Genomic DNA, 23163 nt, shown 5'->3' on the forward strand with positions numbered 1-23163 from the left:
AAAATGTTAAAAATCTCCGCAAACACGCGGAAATATCACTAAGATGCGGAAGTTTTTTTCCCGCCCGTTCGCGGTATTTTCTGCATGGTCGCGGCTCGCCAACTTACCCATGTGGTTGCTCGCGGGAGCGGCCATCTTGTTTTCACTTGTCTCGCGGTGCATGATCGCGAGAAGAAAAACGTGATCGCGCGACGAATGACGTCACTGCGGGCGCGAACTGTCGCGAGACAGCGCAAATGGCTACCAACAATCCAACATCTCATGGAGAACGCGACCGGATTGGGAAAACTTGTCAGCGAACGCAGGGATTCAGGTAAGGTGATCGCGCGCACGCGAGAATGTATTATTTTACAGCGCAAGCAAGCAAAAAAATTCCGGTAAAATGCGGATTGCGGAATTTTTGACATTTACGCGCTCTGCGCGGAACGCGAAAATATCAAATTATCGCAATTTCCGCGACCGGAACGGAATTTTAGCCCAGGCCTACTCACAATGTGGTCAAAAAGTGCCGAGTGTCTGTATACACCCCAGCCATGCCAGGTAACCATCATCAACCACAGTTGTAAAATTATCTCACTTCCTGTTCAGCTTTGTGCGGGAACCAAGCATCAGCTGTCCCTGAAACTGAAGGCTAGCATTTCTACGTGACTTTGCGGATGTTCCAGGCGCTGAAGCCCGTCATTTATTTTTACAATGACAGTGCTGCTGTTCACAGACCAGAAGCCATAAATGTCTCTACTTAAGTGATGAGGTGCCGTCTGCAGTCCTGAATCCCTCCATTTCTCTGCTCTCCTGAGGCCAGAAACCATCCATGTCTCTGCTGCCCATATGCCTAGGACCAGATGTTTTTCTTCCGGAGTGAATTTGTTTCTCTCTTGTCCTGAAATCAGGCTTTCCCCCCTAATGTGATGGTGAAGCCAGCGGCTTCCGTGGAAACAGCCATTTCTGTGCCGAAGTTCTTTCGGTTTTCAGTTCTGAAACCAGAGGTTTATCAGACAAAGTAGAAATGGTTCAATCTGAAATTATCCACTTTTTTTGCCCAGAGTGACAGCGTTTCAACAAAAGTGTTTTTAAATCAGTCATTTCGCTGCTTAAGTGAGAGTGTTTCAGTCTGAAGTCCTGAGAGCAGCAGTTTCTCTGCAGAAGGAGCCGTCTTCCAATCAGATGCCCTAAAACCGGCCAGTTCTCTGCTGAAGTGTGCCTAGATTTAAACCTGAACTCCCGAATTTAGCCATTTGTCAGTTGAAGTGACAGTATTTCAATTTAGCCTCCTCCAGGAACCAGCTATTTTTCTGCTTTGGTGACAGTTACTCAATCTAGTCTCCTCTGATCAGTCATTTCTCTGCTGAAGTGACCCAGTCTATCAATCTGATCTCGAAGTGGCACATTTCTCTTAACGGTGTTTCAATTTGCACTCCTGAAATCATCAATTTCTTTGCTATAGTGATCGTTTTTAGGTCTCGCCTGACCCAGCGCATGCGCAGGTCTGGCGAGACCTATTGCGAGGGCTCCAAAAAGTGCTACCAGGTCAGCCTAGAGCTACAGTGCATGTGACCGCGATCACTTTCACTTTCGTGGCCGCACGGCCGCTTGGCATAGCCAATAGGTCTCGCTTTTGGGACCTTATAAGTATTTAGTTATGCAACTGTTGCATGGCTAAACACTTATAAGGTCCCAAAGGCGAGACCTATTGGCTATGCCAATGCTTGTTTTTCTCCTGTTTATTACTTCTATGTAGTAATGGTGGCACCCGTGTGCCGCCATTACTACAGAGCAGTAGAAAACAGAAACAAGCATTGGCATAGCCAATAGTTCTCGCTTTTGGGACCGTATAAGTATTTAGTTATGCAACTGTTGCATGGCTAAACACTTATAAGGTCCCAAAGGCGAGACCTATTGGCTATGCCAATGCTTGTTTTTCTCCTGTTTATTACTTCTATGTAGTAATGGTGGCACCCGTGTGCCGCCATTACTACAGAGCAGTAGAAAACAGAAACAAGCATTGGCATAGCCAATAGTTCTCGCTTTTGGGACCGTATAAGTATTTAGTTATGCAACTGTTGCATGGCTAAACACTTATAAGGTCCCAAAGGCGAGACCTATTGGCTATGCCAATGCTTGTTCAATTTGATCTCCAGAACTCTGTCATTTCTCTACTGAAGTCAAACTGTTTCACCCCGATTCCCTGAATTAAGCTGCTTCTAGGCCAAATTCCCTAAAGTGCTGCCAGGTTGCTGCAGTCACCCATCTCTCTTCTCATACTGCTGTCAAGAGGCCTGAAAATAGCAATCTGCCCGCTAAGTTCTGGCTCTGGTCTGGATCCTACAATCAGTCAATTTACTTCAAAACAGTGCTTAATTAGTAAAAAAATAAAAATAAAAATAATAAGTGCCAGGGATCTCCTCAATAGGCCACTGCAGCTTGCACAACCCACTGTCTCTGCCAGCCTGACGAATGACTGAACCAACAACGCCTAACCATCACGCCGTACAAGTGTGAGAATTCAGACTATTCCAGGTCTATAAATCTAGAAGAATGGCTTGAGTGACAGCTATTGGTCACTTTTAATGGATGCTGAACAACTGTTGTATTCATCTCTAATTTAGATAAACAGTGCCACCATGTGGCAGACCGTCATGAGTGCCAGTATTGACAATAAAGTGCTAGTGCGAGCACCGGGAACCACCAGCTAAAATTAACCACTGCTTCATAAGTGGCTTTGATGCTGTCCCATGTTCAGAAATTAGCAATTTCGCTGTGGAAATGTCTTTTTGGTGGTATGAAAGTAGCCATTTTCCTCGGCAAAATTTAAATTGCAGTGGCGTAATTCATGTAATTTTGGGAATTTCATGTTACGCCTGTTGTGAAAAATTCCCCAAACTATGCAGTTAAACAACTTCATATAAGTATGTGCCATTCGCTGTAAAAATGTACTGTGAATGCACAGGAACAACAGAATATGAGAAACTTTCATTTGCGGAGCTTTTACTGAATGTGTTCTTTTGCCTAAAATTTTCGTAACGCATTTTGCTCTATAGTATGGTGTGAAACGACAGACTTGCATTTCGCGTAATTTTGTGTAAATTTAGAATCATTACTTAGAAGCAGATCACACAACTTTTTCACACTCCTATGACAGTTCTGCTTTCCACAATCTTTACATTAGGCAATTATTTGCGCAATTGACTGTACTACTGTGCGGGGGTAGGGCCTAAAAGCTACCACTCTCTTATTTAACTGATTGTAGCATTATCTAAGGGTTCTAAACTCAGCCACTCTTTCTGTTCAAGTGCCCCTGTTGATAACCATAATCCTGGAACAGCCATTCCTCTGCTAAAGTGAATTTTGTGTTTTCTGCAGTCCTGAAATAAGTTACTGCTCTCCTAAAACAACCATACTGTTTCAGGCTTCTGTAGGAACTGGCACTTTGTTTGGCTGAGGCAATGCCCTAGGAAGGCAGAACCTACTACTCCCGTCAGGAGTAGGTGATTACACTCACTGTATAACCTGTCCTCACCCTTGGGTAGCTGGCACTGAGCAGTCAGGCTTATCACAGAGGCACTGTGTAAAGCATTGGCATAGCACTCTCACACAATAAATACACTGCGTCACAAAAGAGACTTCACACGTGGTGTATGTAAATAAAGTTTGTATTCAACACACACATCAATTAATACAACATGAACATCATATATTTCTGGGCATAAATCACATTTGGAAATATTACTAGCAGTACTAGGTCCGACCATGCTAAAATGGCACCAGCAGTATGCACACTTGGGAAAGATCCTTCTTTACCCCCCGGCACCCTTACACAATGCAAAACATTGTTAGAACTAGGTTCACCCGGGCAATTATTACAATTCAATTCCACACAGTTATAGGGTGCACCCCAGGTCACAACGATATCAGAAACGTGTACACACATAATTACAATACTTTCAAACAGCACTGTGGGCCAGGGTTGTAGGGGCAAAAACCAATATAAAATGTAGTATTCTTTTGGCAAGGAATCAACGTGTAAAGCAACATCGGCGTGCAGTGTAAATAATAACAGTCAGTCTTCATGCAGTCACTCCCAGAAACTCACTCGGCACCGATATGTAGTGCAACGGATTTCAGGCAGGTCTGTATGGAGCGCACTTGCACGCACACAGCACTGTAATGAGGTGCAACTGATATCTGGCAGGTCAGTTGATAATACACAGGCGCACCCCGTGGCCCAAGCCCTCCTCCACCTTTCAGCTAACCTTGACTACCCTATGCCTACTGTTTGGAGATCAATAATCCTCCCCCTGATACTAGGTCGATTGTGGCCATAGTCACACTTATTCAGGGTCCCAGGAAAGAAGTTGGGGTAGGTAGCAGGGCTAATTAGTAAGCAGTCGACCAATGGGGGGTTTGGTCACCACTTGGGAAGTTCACCCATGGTATGCAGAGCTGAAGTGGGCTGAGAGTGATAGTCATTCAATCACAGGGTTCAACAATTGGCCTTCCTGCACCAGCCCACTTCTGCGAAGCACAGGGGGGGCATGCAGTTTCTTGACCTGCTTCCAATCGCTCTCCGAAGCGTTCCTCTGCCCAGTCAATTATTCTCACTGCCCAGGTCCGATCTGGGCAATACTGCCTGGCAACACAAAGTTGTCAGGGCGGGTGAGGAGAGGGCAGTTTATCCACCGCTTTGAAGTCTCCAAAGGAGCAATTGGTTAATGGGGGTGACGTAGGGAAGCTTCTCGAAAGAAAAAGGCACCCCGTCAGACACACGTTGATCAAAGTAGCACCCAGGCACAACAGTAGATGTATCCGCTCCTCTGCACCATCCTGGAAATGAGGCACAATGTCCGGTGCACCTTGATACGGGTCACACCAGACATTACTGGTCACACACAATGAAGAGTTGCAAATTCCGTACCACCCTGGAAATGAGGTACATCACCTGATGTGCCTTGATTCGAGTCGCACCACCCAATTTTGGTCACACACACACACAGGTGCAAGTTTAGCAGTGCTGCATGAGGTAGAATGGGGCACCACTACGGGTACGCCCCCTCTCCTAGGGTCGCAACCTGTGAATCTGTCACACCATGCAATGAGCATGCAGCCAGTGTGTCGCACGAGAGAGATGCCACACAATCGATGAAGCGGGCCCCGCTGGGGCCACACTCCTTGGATGCAGGCATTACTTTTGGAGCTCTGAACAAGGCAATCTGGTCGCCTGGCACAATACTTATTTCCACGCTTACGCCGCACTACAAGTTGTTATCCAGCAGACGATGTGGGCACTTACAAGGGCACAGCTCTCCAGGTGTCACATGTAGACAGTGTGGGTCCCTCGCAGGAGGCCTTTGATGTCCCTGAGACCTCCACGAGAGAACAGGGGGTGAGCCAATAAGCCCTTGGAGAGCACACATCAGGGTGTCACACAGCAGCAGGTAGTAAGCCCAGGCCAGCCACTATTTAGGAAGGGGGCTCAGTGCCTTCCAATGGCAGTAATCTTCCTTGTGCACAACAGATTCCTCTGGCAGTGTGCACCACGCAGTTCCAGAATGTCTGGTCCCACGTATCCACAAGTGTATTTCTGCCCTGCTGAAGTACGGCACCAGTAGTTATACTGTAGTGTACCTTTGAAATAGGGGGTGGTTCAGAGGGCACGCTTTGAACCACACATCTCCCCTAAATTTCAGTCCTGTCTGCCAGGAGGCCATGGAATGCAGATCTTAATCATTAGTGGGGCTGAGATCTGGCTCCAGAGGCCAAGTGTTAAAACCTCTCCTTCCAATCTATCCAGCCAGGTCCTCAAATGGCAGAGGTCTGTTCCAGTTGCATGCCCAATGTTTATGGCTGTCACTGGGGACTGCACAGATGTGCTCCCCCAGCATCCAGTATGAATTGGAGTCAACTAAAAGGCACACAAAGTTTTAGAACAGAGAAATGCCCACTTTATATAAGTGGCATTTCTAAGCTATTAGTGACAAATCCCCCTCAGAGGAGGGTTGGTCATTCTGAATCCAATGATAGGAACCATTATGAGGCTGCTCCACTGTAAGCCACTTTTGCAGCTTGAAGTAATTGCAACCACTCCCCCATGCTAACCTATGGGAAGAGCAAACCTCATAAGTAGTGAAAACACACATGGGGGTTCTTCACTCCCTGGGCAGGAAACATGTGTACCTGCCCGGTCTTTCACCTACCACTTGCTTCACCCCTCAAGACTTACCCTAGGGTGCTCTAGTGATAGTTAAAGGTCCCCTCAGCAGTGGCCAGAGGTTTAAAAAGGCCAACCGGAGCATAAGTGCAAGCGTGCACCCACAGGCCTGCAACGGCAGGCTTGAGACATGTTTAACAACATCAGGTACGCACCACTTCCTAATGTGTAGGAAGGGCACGCACACTTTCACACTGCATTTACAGTGGGAATGTGCCCAGATCCCTAAGGCCACTAAAAGAGAATCCGCATCACCCCGGTGTTGTCCCATGGGAAGAGCCGACCTCCTAGGTAGGGAAAACCAACTTGGGGGTGCTCTAGTGGTAGTGGAAGGCTCACTCAGGGTTGGCTAAGGAGTTAGAAATGCCAGCCTGAGCATAAGCAAAACTGCGCACTCACAGGCCTGCAATGGCAGGCTTGATACATGTTTGAAAAGATATTCTGGTGGGTGGCACTATCAGTGATGAGTTCCACTATTAGCCAGAGCAGTACCAGGCCTGGGTATGTGGTTTTTCAGGTCACTCATAGGTACAACACTTAAACCAATCAAGTCAGCACCACTCCCTAGCAAGTGTCAGAAGGGAACGCGTGCTTTCACATTGCATTACAGTGGGAAAGGGCCCAGAGTCCTAAGGTCACGAAAAGAAAATCAGCAAACAAAAGGAGCAAAAAAACGCAACAAGTTTTGGGAAATCCCATAGGAAGGGCCATGTCCATCCGCATCCCCCTTCCAAAACAGCCACCTCTATGCCAAGCAACAGCAGAATAGCTACAGTTCAAATCAGAAAATTATCTACTCAATTATCTATAAACCGGTGCAGGCTCCTGAAATTAACAATTTACCTGCTAAAGGGACTCTGATGTTTTCCTGGATATTAAAATCGGCCAATTCTGTGATGAAGATTATGTAGGGGTCTTCTCTGTCATGATATCAGCCATTTCTCTTTCGAAGTGACTGCCTACTCATAGCTGCCAAATTTCCCAGGTCCATGTGTGATATGTAGCTCGAGTCCATTTTTTCTTTGAATTCTGGGATTGTTGTCCTGCTTTATAATGTAATACACAAAACTACACGTCCCAGTATTCAAAGCCCAAAAACCGCACTAGAGCAGCACATCATGCATCACTGGCGGCCCTCAGGAGGCCTCACCTGAAGCCTGGGCTGCACCTGTTCTGAGAAAGATGCTTATCTCTGAGGTTTTTCTGATGCAGCAAGAACGCATGCCACGGTTTCAGAGAAAGCAATATTGCTCTTGGGATGACCCCCAGAGCCAGAAACAATCCCATCTCTCCGTTTCTTTCTGCCCCATCAGCAGAGGACGCAAGAGCAAGGGAAACTTTGTGCGTGATGGAACCGCATTCATTCTATTTCCATCAACTCAGTGGCGTCACTAGGGTTGGTGTCACCCGGTGCGGGTAACTCATGGTGTCACCCCCTCACGACTTACCGCCAATACCACCACCAATACTACCACCACCAATACCACCACCACCAATACCATCACCACCAATACCACCACCAATCCCACCCCTACCACCAATACCATCAACACCACCACCACGAATACCAATGCCACCACCACGAATACCACCAACACCACCAATACCACCATCACCACTAATACCACCAACACCACCACCAATAACACCAATGCCACCACCACCAAAACCACCACCAATACCAATACAACCAGCACCAATACCACCACCACCATGAATAACAATACCACTACCAATACCGCCACCACCAATAAAAATACCACCGCCAATACCACCACCACCAATACCACCAATGCCACCACTATTAACACCACCAATACTATGACCACCACCATCAATACCACCACCACCAATACCACCACCACCAATATCAACATTTGTTTGCGCTTTAGTATAAAGTGAAGCAGAGAGTTTTAATGGAGAGAGGGTTGCATTTTCAGACATGTTCCAACATCTTGGCTGTTGTATTTGGTTGATAGGTTGTCTGTTTATAATCCTATATGGAAAGTGTTGTGTGTCTTGTGGATTTATCAGAGGAGTGCTCCAATCATGTTACAGCAAGCTTGCATGGCATGTGGCGCAAAAGTGTAAGACTGATGGAGTCAGACTTGTGGATATGTACCATCATCCACTAACCTGAGCTGTTTGTTATCATCTATGTGGAAAGAGCAAGGCCTCCTTCTCAATTCATACTTGTCATAAATGTACTTTTCCTTGCCAGGACGAGAGACAGCTGGATTACAGCATTATATTTTGTGAGTATTGCCATAGTTTTAGGTGGATGAAGGTAGGGCCAATGATGCAAAGGGTCCAGTGAATGGTGCAGAGAGCTTGGAAAGATCCTAATGTGGGCATAAGCAGCCAGTGGAGAGCCTGCAGAAATTATCCGGGTCGAAATTTAGGAGTATAAGTAGGAGTTGAAAGGCAGCTTCATTTTGGATTTACCACACAGTGTGTACACAAATTTCATTCTGTGGTTAATTGTTAATCTATGAAATAGTTCTCAACTGTGAGGGATGGGGTACAGTTTCTTTTATAAGCTGAAACGGGCCTATTTCGGTTATTGATGTAGCTAAGGTGGTGAGATCAAAGTTTATCTCGCGGTGACCACACAAGGTTTATTTGCTATTACAATGAAGTGGCCTCGCATGGTGTGAATCCAGTCCACTCTGCGCATGAGCAGAGATCAGCTGAGGCAAGTTCGCCACTTTTATGTTCAAAAGGAAAGATCATCTAGTTTGAGGACAGTTTAGTTTGTTGAACCAGATGTTTGAGCGCACTAGCGCAGAAACACATGGAATTGCCCCCCACCCACCGCCCTGCACTGAATAGGAAATAGGCCACTCACCTGCTGAGTTGGTGGTGGCACGTGTTTCCATGCTTTTACTCCATCTGCCCTAACCTCGCACTTGTGCACTTCGTAGCTATGGGATGCATTTCTTTAGTATAAACCCCATTCCAAGATTGTTAGCCATTTATGTGTCAGGCATTTAGGAAAAAAAGCATTGGCAAAGTCAATATCGAGGCCTTTTCGAGCAGAAATATATTGGGGTTTGACAGTGCTACTTTCATACTTGTACAACAGCTTTTATTTTATACTTGTATTTAGCACATATATTCTCGTTTCCCACCAATCTCTTCTTATTAACTCTTCTATTAGGTGCCTGCGTGTTCCAACTACTTTTCATGCTCAGTTCAGTATGCGGAACAGAATCCCAGATTTTTCACACCTAGTTCGTCCATCTTCCCTTACTCAGTTTCTCCCCTCAAGATTTAGTTCAACCGCCAGATCCTCTTTTGCTTCTTCTGGCTTGCCTTTAAATGTAAATATGGTCATTTTAATACAAGATCCCATTTCTTTTCTAGTGGTCGGTCCCTAGCCATATTCTCAGGTCAGCAATGCATTCCAATTTTTGCTGATCCCCGCTGATACTCCATGCACACAATAACGTTTTCACTGTTTCTCACTACTCGCTCCAAATAACTTGGCCCCTTAATTCTTCCTTTCTGTTGCGCTTGTAGCCTTCAGTCTTCACAAAATCATTTCCATTGTGTTTTTTTTTGTTGCTAATCGCTACCTTCACTTTAATATTTGTGCCGTTTGTGTTTTTCAGCTGTATAGGAGTCTAATGAAATGTAACTGCTTGGGGCCTCAGCCCCGAGCCTCGTTGCGACCCGTCCGTCTTGCACCAACAGGCAGGAAATGGTAACGCGCCCCCTGGATTCCTCTGCGCAGTGCCACAGGTGAGGAGACCGGGCGGGCTCACTGTGGCCGTGAGGGAGGAGGAAGGGGGGGGGGGGGGGGGGGGGGGGAGGGAGAGATGGAAAAGTAACAGAACTGGAGACTCTGGAGAAAGGAATGCTGCCGTGGGGCCACCGGGTGTGTTTCAAACTGAAGTATATCCTTATCACAATATGACGTTGAAGAAGAAAGGCATTTATAATATTTGCAATAAAATGTCTTTTCTCTTAACCGCTGTTCAAGCCTGTAAGAATCTGGTCACAGTATAATCCTACCCTAGCGAGAGCTTTGAAGCTGCCTTGGTGGCATCCAGCGAGCTATAAGTTCCCAGAAAACAAACCATAACCCAGAACACATGGTGCGCCTCTGCAGATCAACCACCCGCAGAAGCAAAGCTCAGCGTCTGCACAAGTAACACCCCTCACCCAGATATGTGGAACAGTATCACACACTGGCAGACAGGAGGGGGGGGGGGGGGGGACTACCTCTCGGTCGGCCGTCCCGCGGCCGTTAGCCTTGCTTGGAATTTATTTTAAATTTGGAAATAGAATAAAAATTAAATTATAGTGGCGACCACCTGAGACCTCTGAGTCCTCACCTCCGGCTCCTAGTCGTCCCTCGTGAGTCACGCGCACTTGGGGCCATTCACAACATAGTCGACTGCACCCGGGCCCCTCTAGTGACGACGTGACGTCAGGCGCGCAGACGCGGCGGAGGAGGAGACAGTGCGCGCTGCGCACAGGCGGCACCTCCTCCTGCTGAAGCTGAATAGAAGGTAAACCGTTTAGGTTAGGTTGCGCGTGTCGCGTCCATGGTCCTCATTGCGTTTCGGTTTTGGAATCTGTTTGTTTACTTTCAATAAAATTTTGCGCTGACGGTGCAGTGCACCACAGACACACCGACCGGACCGGCCCTTTGGTGTCACCCCCGTGAGGGTGTCACCCGGTGCGGTCCGCACCCCCCTAGTGACGCCACTGCATCAACTTCTTTAAGTTGGTGACCATCCTGTGTCCTCATGAGCAAGAGCAGAGGACAGAAAGAAGCTTGTGTTCTACCCCGTACAGTTCAGCCAAGGCAGCATGTCCATATATGTGTATCTCACCCAAGCCCATTGGCGCGCTTTCCCAGATATATCCTTGTGCATGCATGCTGGCCCCTTTTGTATTATTTGTTCTACTGTTGGCCTGCCTGTGGTGTGAAACTGTTTGGATCTGTGCCCCTTCCCAGTTTTGAGTAGCACTTTGCACCAATGTATCACTTTTGTGCATGTGCCCTGCACTCCGTCCCTGAAGCAGCAGTGTTGAGGGTCTACGCTGAGGGGATGCACTGCCCATCCAGGCGCTGGGGAAGTGTCTAGAGATGCTCTGCAGAGAGCCTTGTGTGTCCAGAATTTTTTAGGGGATAATAATGACAATAGAAATCTGATTCTTAATGTAAGTGATGGAGCGATCTGTGATTTGTCTAGTCATAGTTTTGACTCATCATAAAGTAGCACAGAGGGTTAAAGTGTCTGCTGCAAAGCACAATGCGTAACATGTAGATCACAGATTTGTATGTTATGTAGATCGCTCAGTGGGTTATTGCTTTTGTGTACTGCAACTAACAAAATGACATCTGTGACAAATTACAATCCTTCTCCACAGTGAGCTATAAACCAGCATCAAAGAGCTGTGCGCAAACAAAGTCATAGGTTTAGAACGTTATCACTTTTTATCAATCGATTGTTATTCTAAGGTTGCTAAAATGGGTTACTTTGAATAGGAACACATTCTTATTTACACTCCGTTATGTTTCAAATACTGCATTGATGGGTCAGATTTACTAACACTTTTGACCGGGTTTGCATCACAAAGTGATGTAAGCCTGATGCAAAGTGTTTTGGGATTTACTTTTCAGAACAAATCCTGATTTGCATTAGAAAGTAGGCCTAAAGTAACGCCAAGTAGCACTATATGTTACTTTGTGTCAAGGGTGCATACTATCGGTGATACGTGGGTGTCACTCTGCAACAACCCATGGATTTTGATGCTAATCCCAATCTACTTATATTGGTAGAAAGTAGATATGATATTGCGGTGTTCCCTCCCTTTCACGTAATGCCGCGCAGCAACTTTAGTTACTGCACTTCACTAAAACGTAGTACATCTGCCCCTTTGTTTCTCCAGACCAACCGCAGACAATACCTACCAGTATGGAGGACATCTTATTTCTACTGCCTGAAACCTTCATTGTCAATGTAACATTTCCCATACATTTATTTACAGACCTGTTCATTGTCTCTGTATAATTTGTGTGCGTGTGTGTGTGTGTGTGCGTGCGTGCGTGCGCGTGCGTGTGTGTGTGTGTGTGTGTGCATGCGTGTTTTTTGTGTTATGTGTAAGCACGAGCAATGTAAAAAAACTGACACTCACCTGGGATGAGTAGTGCAATAAAAGATCAAGCAAATGTGAGAGAGGGGCTAAGGAGAGAATGGGGCACCACTGGAGGGTGGCATTGGGAATGTGTGGAGAAGGTGGTCATTGGGAGTGGGCCAACAAATATTGCAAAAACAGTTGATGGACAGAATGCTAAACAATGTCATACATTCACCCCAGTGCAGAGATCTGGGCCTAAATCCATCGCTTTTTGCTCAGCATACCATTCCAGTTTGGACCCAGCCATATGCAAATCAGTCTTGACCCTGTGCCTCATGGGTACAGTCCAGCCCGAACTGCCAAGCCAGGTCCTCCCTGGACTGGAAACAAGCATCCTAGGACTGGTTTCGGAGTTTCACCCCTCTTCAGCCAGGCAGCTTGATTCCAGTAGCACAGTGAGCCTAGGACCCACATCTGGGCATACCTGGCGCACTTGGGGCGAGAAAACAAAAGACACACAATTGATGGACGGAATGCAGAACAAATCAAAACATTCACCCCAGTGCAGAGATCTGGGCCTAAATCCATCGCTTTTTGCTCAGCATACCATTCCAGTTTGGACCCAGCCATATGCAAATCAGTCTTGACCCTGTGCCTCATGGGTACAGTCCAGCCCGAACTGCCAAGCCAGGTCCTCCCTGGACTGGAAACAAGCATCCTAGGACCGGTTTCGGGGTTTCACTTCTGTTCAGCCAGGATAGCTTGATTCCATTGGCATGGAGAGCACGGGACTCACGTCTGAGCATACCCGTCCCACTCAGGGTGACAAATGCAAAAACAGTTGAGGGACAGAATGCAGAACAATGTCATACATTCACCCCAGTGCAGAAGTCTGGGTCTAAATCAATCGTTTTTTTGCTCACCATGCCATTCCAGTTTGGACCCAGCCATATGCAAATCAGTCTGAACCCTGTGCCTCATGGGAACAGTCCGGCCCGAACTGCCAAGCCAGGTCCAAATATTGCGACCCCATGCACCAACAATTATGCTTGCCCTGGGGACAAGCACAGGGAGAGTGCAAGTTGCCCAAATTGTTTGGTAAAGGGGAACCAAGACTGCAGAGCCCCATAGCTTGTTTCAAGGAGTGTAACTATCCCGCAATTCTGCTGAATAGTGAAGGAAGTGACTATCAAGGAGCCCACAATTTGGTCAAAGGAGGAAGTCAGGATTAAATACTGTGCCTCCTGGTTTTCAACTTCCCACTAAACCACACCAGGAATGGTGGTGATAGTGAGGCCAAGAGTTTTCCCTTTCCAGGAAATGCCACTATGTTGGGAGCTCTGTCCATATTTGAAAGCAGTTTTAATTTCAGAATATTTAAGTTTAGTTCCATGTAAATATGAGGGGTTTTAAAAATATATATATATCCTCCTCTAAGCAAGAAACAGTAATAGGCCTGATTGTTTCATTGAGAAAGGTTTCGCCAAATGCCATGATTTTCATCTGTTTATTATGAAAAGTTATGACAAAAGCAGCAGGCCTGGTTTATTTATTGTGACAAGCCAATGTGCCTGTAAGGGGGACTGTGTTAAAGTCTTTGGATATATATATTCTTGTAAAGAGCCTATGTTAAAGCCAGAAGGCCTCTATGGTGAATTGTTAGTTGTGTTGATTCATTAACTTCGATGACATTTGAACATGTTACTTATGGAGCTAAAGCGGGCGTGGTGCTGTCCGCGGTCCTGAAATCTGCAGTTTCCATGTTGCAGTTACTGTAGTACTGTCCGCGGTCCTGAACGCAGCCATTTCTCAGCTAAAGTGACGTCCCGGAATCGGCCACTTCTCTGCTGAAGTGTTTCTCTAATGATTGCTCGCAGTGTTGAAATCCGCCATTTCACTACTAATGTGACCATCCTGCACTCAGTAGCACTGAAACCAGCTATTTCTCTACTGAAGTGGACTTGATCTTCTCCATGGGTCTGAAAAGAGTGACTTTTCTCCTAAATCAATCAAGATGCGGTTCGTTGTCCTGTATTCAGCCATTCCAGTTTAGAAAGAGGATCTCTGAAGACTAGGGACCTAAACAGTCATTTCTCTTCTGACGTAACGAGACTTCTGACCACAGGCCTGAAATCAGCCATTTTCCAAGGCGAAGTGGCAGCAATGAAGTCTGTAGCCTGGGGTAAGGATGTGGCGTGACAACCAGACCTGCCAACTTTGGAACTGGGTTCGAGTCTTGGCGTAGGCTCAACATCACAGGCCAGTACAATAACAGCCGCTGGCGACCCGAAAATAGCGGTTTAAGCCGCCATAGCGGCAAACAAGGAATGGGGGCGTCCCACTTCCCCCTCAGGGTAAGAAAAAGTGCGCCAAGTTTGGCGCGAAAACATCGGGACAAGGGGGCCCAGTTAATGTTTTGAAACACCCCCTCCCCCCTTATGGGGAGAAACCACTCCACTCTAGGCTGGGGAGGTGGGGGGGGGGGGCGTTTAAAAGGACTGCACTGCCCTGGAGAATATACATTCGTGGAGCAGGGGCAGCGGTTGGAAATCAGAGATTCGTTTTGGGGAAGTTTTATCAAACATTTGCATTTGCGAGATTATTAAAGTTTGAGCTATTGGCATTGCTAAATAATGCAACACCAATAGCTCAAACTTTAATAATGCGAGACCTATTGCATTGCAAATGCTTGTTTGAGATTGCGTGTTATATAACTTGGACTCTCAAAGTATGGCCCGGGGGTCACTTTTAGCCCTACTGACCTTAATATGCGGCCCCACTTTGAACAGCAGCACTGGGCTGCTGTTTACTTGACAGAGAGCTAAAATTACCTAGCAGCACTAAGATGTTCATCCTTCCGAGGTTGATAAAAATGAGCACAATTCTTCATCTATAAAAACAAGCGGTCGTAAACACTCACTTTTCTACTTATAGTCGTTGCTTACGAGAACCAAGGCTGGCAGTAATTGTGCCTAGTTTACGGTCAGACTTGCTTATCGTAAGCAAGGACTACAAGTACAAAGTGCTTACTTACGCACCACTTCCAGGTTTTCGAAACACATAAATAAAAGGTATTGTCATTTACAATGCCAATAGCTCAAACTCTCGCAAATGCGAGACCCATTGCATTGCAAATGCTTGTTACACTTATTCCTACTGCTCTCTCTTTCCTTCTCACGATCTGACGCTGACATTTCTGTTTGACTATTGGGTCACGTGCATCTGGAGCCAAACCTACAGCATGTCCTGGAGAATCCTGGACTGTCCATTGGCTGTGCAGACTGTCCATTCCCTGTGCAGAATGTCCATTCCTAGTGCTGTCTGTTCATTCCCTGTGCAGACTGTCCATTATGTCCTAGAGAAGCATGGACTGTCCATTCCTGTGCAGACTGTCCATTCCCAGTACAGACTGTCTATTATATCCTAGAGAAGCATGGACTGTCAATTCCCTGTGCAGACTGTCCATTCCCAGTACAGACCGTCTATTATATCCTAGAGAAGCATGGCCTGTCTATTCCTGTGCAGACTGTCCATTCCCAGTGCATGGACTGTCCATTCCAGCATGGACTGTCCATTCCTGTGCAGCCTGTCCATTCCCTGTGTAGCCTGTCCATTCCCTGTGCAGCCTGTCCATTATGTCCTGGAGAAGCATGGACTGTCCATTCCTGTGCAGACTGTCCATTCCCAGTGCAGCCTGTCCATTCCCGTGCAGACTGTCCATTTCAGCCTGTCCATTCCCTATGCAGACTGTCCATTCCCTGTGCAGACTGTCCATTATATCCTAGAGAAGCATGGGCTGTCTATTCCTGTGCAGACTGTCCATTCCCAGTGCATGGACTGTCCATTCCAGCATGGACTGTCCATTCCCAGTGCAGCCTGTCCATTATGTCCTAGAGAAGCATTGACTGTCTATTCCTGTGCAGACTGTCCATTCCCAGTGCATGGACTGTCCATTCGCTGTGCAGACTGTCCATTCACTGCGCAGACTGTCCATTATGTCCTAGAGAAGCATGGACTGTCCATTCCTGTGCAGACTGTCCATTCCCAGTGCAGCCTGTCCATTCCCTGAGCAGACTGTCCATTATGTCCTAGAGAAGCATGGACTGTCCATTCCCTGTGCAGACTGGCAATTCCCTGTGCAGATTGTCCTTTCCTTGCGCAGACTGTCCATTATGTCCTAGAGAAGCATGGACTGTCCATTCCCTGTGCAGACTGGCAATTCCCTGTGCAGATTGTCCTTTCCCTGCGCAGACTGTCCATTCTGTCCTTGAGAAGCATGGACTGTCCATTCCCAGTACAGACTGTCCATTATGTCCTAGAGAAGAATGGACTGTCCATTCCCTGTGCAGACTGTCCATTCCCAGTACAGACTGTCCATTATGTCCTAGAGAAGCATGGACTGTCCATTCCCAGTGCATGGACTGTCCATTCCCAGTGCATGGACTGTCCATTCCCAGTGCAGCCTGTCCATTCCCAGTGCAGCCTGTCCATTCCCAGTGCAGCCTGTCCATTCCCTGTCCAATACATCTTATCAAGGGTATGTACGCTGTCATAATCCTCAATCATCTCCTGACATATAAGAATAGGATACAGGATGCGCTTGACCAGGAGCAAGGTGGGGAAATGCGCAGCACTAGGGCAGTGGATCACACCTCTCCAAAGACTCCCGATGCACTGTAGAGGGCCTGGGTGCTCGCGTGAGGCCCTCCCCTCGCTGTAATGCGCCCGCAGTATCATCTCCACCCTCCCAAGCCCTGGAAGTATACGCATTTTAACTTTTTTCCGGAGAGCGGTGTCCCTGGAGCGGGCACCGCGCTCCGTTTATTTACTTATTTTAACTTTGATTCGGAGCACGATGCCCGCTTCAGGGTCACCACTCTCCGAATAAAAATTAAAATAAGTAAGTAAACTTTACTGTAAATTTTACAATACCAATGCAATCCATAGAAGTCTCCACTGGCCCTAGCATGCATGCACCGAATGCAGTAAATGCGAAGTGTTGAAAAGGTCTTAAATACAAGGAATCAAGCACGATTTTAATATGACAACAACCCAAGTCAACAATCGAGCCAGGAGCATAACATGGCAGTGTTTAACATAAAGAAACTAATTATACGAGGCCAGCCTTCAGAAAACAAATACAAATAGATAAAAATGCTTGTTCTAAATGCACTCTGCATTACGTTAGTATGTAATTAAGATACACAGTATACACACATATGTGCTAACCAGGGAGATGGGTTGAAGCAAACTCACTGCAAACCTTTAGCAGGACTGGTGATTTGTCCCACCATGGGCTCTGCCTGTAGTATGACTTGAGGAAGGGGTGATAGGACGTCTGCTTACTTTACTGCAAAGCTGCAATGCCTTCTCATACCAGAGCCTAGTGAAATCTATGTCATTGAAGGATAGCATCACAGTTATCTGCTGTGTTAGGGTCATTTCACATTCAGGGGGACTGTCCATATAATAATCATATTGACAAATGTTTCCACGTAAACTAATTACAAAGTCATAAGGTGTAGCTATGAGACCAACATCATAATTGGTCATTGTTAACTGTATTTCAGACCTGTGGCAGTCCTATGCTGTGCTCCGCACCGGTTGTCCTAATCACACTGCTGCTCCTCAACATATGCATGCTCCCACACAGCTTTCCTTCTTATTCCTAAACTAAAAACAGCATCCATGGGTGCATGGACTGACTCAATACACGAAACTGGAGGTACTCACTGTAGACCAAGTAGATAAAGCTTCTACAACCATCAGGTACCAGTATCAAAAGAAGGAAATTCATTGCCTAAGCCTAGCAACCATGCAGCAACTGTTTGTTCTTAAAGAACCTCAATACCCACGTCAAACTATGCCAACGCACACACTCGATATACTCGCTGCTAACACTGCACAAAAACGCAACGAGAGGCACCTGGATCCACTTCTGAGGCTGACTCAGGGACCCAGTGAAAACAGAAACGCAATGCCAGATCAGTGGACTTAAACGAGAAAACATGTTAAAGGCAGCTATAACCTTTAAAATCTGCTTAACAGTAATGTTACCACAATTGAGGCGGAGATTGTCCAACTTACTTTTAATGAGCTATTTTTGCAGGTGGCTTGCATTAAGAATTGGTGAAAGGGAATCCTGGGGAGGCTGGCAAGGGATTCGGCTCTGCTCCCTCGCTGTGACCAGGCGCTGTCTCGTGGCACACGAGATAGCTGAGAATTTGTCAGAAAGGAGTGGCATAAACGTAAAGGCACATTTTAAATATATGCATCGCAATCATGGGAAAAACATAGCGCTGTGTGCTGTCTAAGGCTGCTCATATCACATGTTCTCTCCCACCATCAGATACTGGTATAATCGGGTTTCAACACCCCTTCATATCACTCCCACATCATCAACCCCAATCTTAGCACCTCGCGCTTGAGATGGTCCGGCTACAACACAAAAGTACTCTATAAAGCGCTCCGCTGGCTCCTGGGAGCTAGGACCACGTTAAATCAAATCACAGTTAACAAATCTATACTATTCAGGGTACGGATACGGCTTGCAGTGACGCCTTTGGCCTCCTCTGCGGGGACTCTGGATCTCAAATAATTTGCAGCTTGTTTCCGTGAGGCGTTCTTGGATGTCATTCCCCACATTCTTCAGGCACCGCACATCAAAGGGGCCCGCGCATGAATGGACTTCTGCCGCCCTTCTGCCCTCTCCCATTCCTTTTAGGACAGAGGTGCATATTCATTTGAGGTGCACATGTGGGATTTTCTCAACAGGGTGGCCTTTTTCTAGCCTTAGCCTGTACCATTATTGTTGCTTTTATCGAGTTCTCTTTCTTCCACAGAAGCTGCTCGTCTCGCGCTTGCACAAGCGTTTGCTGACCATCAGGTATGCTTTGCTCAGTGAACTCAATGCAGGGGACTTTTTCAATCAAACAGCTGTCTCCTGTACGCTTGTGCTTCCGGCGCCGGGAAGGCCACTCTGCAAAGTTCAAGGAAAGTGCTGAGCAGCTGAAGTGGAAACCCGTGGAACATTACAGCCCCCCTCTGCGAAGGGTACAATTATGAAAGAAGAAAAAAAAAATTGCGCGCGCCACAGCCAGCCATATGGTTTCAATTATCGCGCCCGTGTCTGGGCACGATAATTGAAACCATATGGCAGGAAATGCGCGTAATAGACACCAATAGGCCAGGGGCGGAGCTATGCTATTTTACAAAAGAACACGCACGGAAAGGCCAATAGCAGGCCGCAAAGGTAATATCACACACACAAGCGTGTGCATTTTCCAGGTCCATTTGCCTAACCCGGCCAAAAGGACTCTCGCTGCGCGAACACTGCTGCGCAGTGTATCGCTAGGCGCGAGACCTAAAAAGGGGTATTCCAAAGAGAGCCTGCTCCCCTGGAATGTTAATGTTCCGGCGATGCACCCTCGGGACTGGAGCTCCTGAGGGGCAGCCTCCTCTAATTAGGTTCAAGGCGGTGATTAGGAGGCGGAGTCGAACATTAATGGCAGCCGCTTTGAAGGGTTCCCTGTTGTAAGCCCAATCACAGTGCATTTTATATGCCTCAGTTGTGCATCGCAGTGAATTTAAAGGGAGGCATAAAGGGCTAGCGGCGCACAGGCATAGTGGTGATTGGCATACACGGTTTAGCCTCGGGGAATCCATCTGTTCCATGGCCCAGCATCGACGTTGCCAGTTCACAGTGGAATACTAACGTTGAGAACCCCGTCCCGCTGTCGCAGCAGCCTGGCATGTACCTGAAGCTTCTCAAGATTACCTGTTAGGATTAACTCACAGGGGAGTTTTCTGCAGCTGAACCAGTGTCGCAACGGTTTTATAAAAAGTGGTTAATGGCCACTCGCTCCCGACAGCAGCACATGGCAAGTGCGAGTAGGAGTTAATCCAAGCTCAGTACTGGCCCAAAGGGATGGCCTATCAGTGGGGGTATTACACCGCTAAGTCATCAAAGGCAGGCGTCCGGTGCACCGCCCAACAGCATTTTGAATCCTTAAGTATGCCTAGGCTGTACGGTTTTAGGTTTAAACCTATATTAACTGATAAAACCCCACTGAAAGAGAAATAGCCCGTACCAATGAAAACATATAAACACTGAAAAAACACCTGCACAACCGCAAACTAAATGCCATTCAGAGAAAAGAAAAACAGTGAAAGTCATTTGCTTCTTCCTGAAGGAGCCAATACAATGTAACTTTGTTATACAAGCTAGCAGTAAGAAAGACTGGGCTAACATTATTCTGCTTGAGTTTTGTTGTTTAGGTATTCCACTAAAATATTGTGTCTTCGTCCCTTTGTCTTTTTCAGTTGTGTGGTCTTTGGTCTAAAGATGCAGGGTTTAGAAGCATGTTTTATGTCTTGTTTAATTATTTTATAAACTGTAGAGAATCAGGAAATATCAAAATCATATTTGATATTTTGGCTGCTTTTGATTCTTTCACTGATAGGTAAAATGGCTGCTTTCATAAGAATCTTTCCTAATATGTGTCATCACATTTACCCACAGAGAATGGGGAAAACCCTTAATACATCAGCCCCCAGTTTCTAGTGAGTCAGTAGTGATAGTAGGTGAATTGCCAACACCTCAGGCTTCAAACATTCAATGCAAGGTATAGTGAAAAGTATATGTGAAAAGAGCGCTATCACCAAGCATCTTGGATAGTGGTGAACATGAGGACACCAGACTTTTGGAAAACATGGAACGCAGTGTCACTTGGAATGCTCTGCAAAAAAAGGTTCTTTCCAAGATCAACAAAGATTGGAGTGATATTATTCGTATTTGCAGTGATTCAGCTATGTGTATGAAAAAGTTGTGTGACGACCTGTCAAAATTGATACCTGAGCTGAAGTACTTACCTGTAAGAGATCCTTGCCACTTATTAGATGGTATGCTGAAAGCATTTTTACAATCTTCAGAGTTAATGAGGAATGCTATTGACTTTTTAGTCCATTGTAGTGCACTGTTTTCTTATGCACAGGAACTAAAACGCAAATGTTTATCATTTTGTGCGGCATCAACGAGTCATCCCAACTGTGCCCCTTAGCTGATGGTCCTCAATCCAAGGAACTATGAATGCTATATTATCCATGTGGCAACTCTTTACAGACTTTTTACTGAGTGATGATGCCAAAGGCAAAATATGTGAGGATCTTTGGTCGCATATTGATAGTGATGTGAAACAAAGTACACTCTACTGCATTCTTAGATTTTTACAGGCAAACATAACTGCTGTAGTAGACATAATAAAAAAAACTAGAGTCTGAAAACACCCTTGTCTGCCAAGTGTTCAGCATAATTGGTGTTGATGCAAAACATCTCCTGGAGAGTAGGCTGGGCAACACCTTTAGTGACTTTGGCACTGCAGCATGTTCCATGTTAGAGTGCTTGCCACTTGGTGAGCAAAGCAATGTTGAAGAGCAATTCAGGAGCTTTGATTTTACAGTGTATAACAAATCGCTTGCAATGATGCATAGAAATATCCCTTCACCACCAATGGCATTTGAAGTCAATGAAACCTCATTGTGGTACTCTGTACAAGTTCTAGATTCCTTCAGTAAAGGGGAATTTTCTCCGTACTTTCAAAAGTGCTGCTTCACTTTTGACCGCTTCAAAAACTGAGGGCATAAGCGCCCAACTCAATGCAATTGTTGCAGAACCTGCCCTGAGAATCGCAATTTTCAAGTGCACCAGTATTGGCATGGGAAGCTAGGTCAGTGGCCAGAGTTAACAAATTGTGTACTGGCAGTTTTTTGCGTTGCCCGTCTCAAAGATCGTTATTGAAAGGGCCTTTTCGCAGAAGTTTACATGGGAAGGAAAGAGTGAGCGCACATGAGCAAAGACTCACTGAAGACATATTGTATGGTGTACTACAATAAGTTTAAATTGCAAAAATCTATTTGGACCTCATATACACTATACATACACTGTCTATATACCGTGCGCTATCAGTGCAGAAAACAAGCAATAATAAAAGCAAAATGTCCCATAAACACTGGAAAAACATTGTTTCTGTTGTTTTTAACGGCGTGAAAATGTGTGACCACTGATAACCACTATTTTTTAAGGTATTGAAATCACTTGAAAACACTGAAAAAACCCCACCAGAATTTGCCAAAAATAGAAACTGAAAACGGGAAAGCCTAAGTATGCCACACATGCCAGCATTTTAGAAGAGGAAAGCAAGATAGTAAAAAAAGAAAAGGAGATAATGCAATCCGCCGATTGACTTACATTTAAGCAGGGGCAATTTCAGGTGAGAGACAGGCCCCCACAAAAAATATTAACGTCATTGGCGTAGATATTCTGGAGTCTCCCGACAGAATCGGGTCCATTGGTATGTCTGAAGTTCACCTCAAAGCCACCTGCGCCCTCCCCCCCTCACCCCCCGTCAGCAGCACGTGCATTAGTTAGGCGTGACCTGGATGTACACGACTCAAGAGTTAACCCCAGCATCGGGGAGGCTGTCAGACAGTCAGTGGCGGCTGGTATTCGGGGAGGCGGGTCGCGGGGGTAATTAAAAAATAAAATACTCACTTACCTGTCTGCTGCCCGCCATCGCCTCCTCTGGGTCCTCTCCTGCCCGCTTCCAGGCCAGGAAGCTCCCAGCCTCCTGATAGTCAATCACAGTGCAGCAATGCAGCGTTGTGATTGGTCTGAGCGCTGTGGATCGGCACTCAGCCAGAGAATGGGAGGCTGGGTGTGTTCTCAATGCAGACTGTAATGCATCCTACATGGAGAACATGTAAAGTGCGCACAACGGATTAACTGGCCTGAGATGGCTGGTCAAAGCATCCTGTGAACTTGGAGTAGGCAAACCACTCCTCCCTGCCATGCTCTGTGAGCAGAG

The sequence above is a fragment of the Triturus cristatus genome, chromosome 4_2 (assembly GCF_964204655.1).
Source record: "Triturus cristatus chromosome 4_2, aTriCri1.1, whole genome shotgun sequence".
Taxonomy (NCBI): domain Eukaryota; kingdom Metazoa; phylum Chordata; class Amphibia; order Caudata; family Salamandridae; genus Triturus; species Triturus cristatus.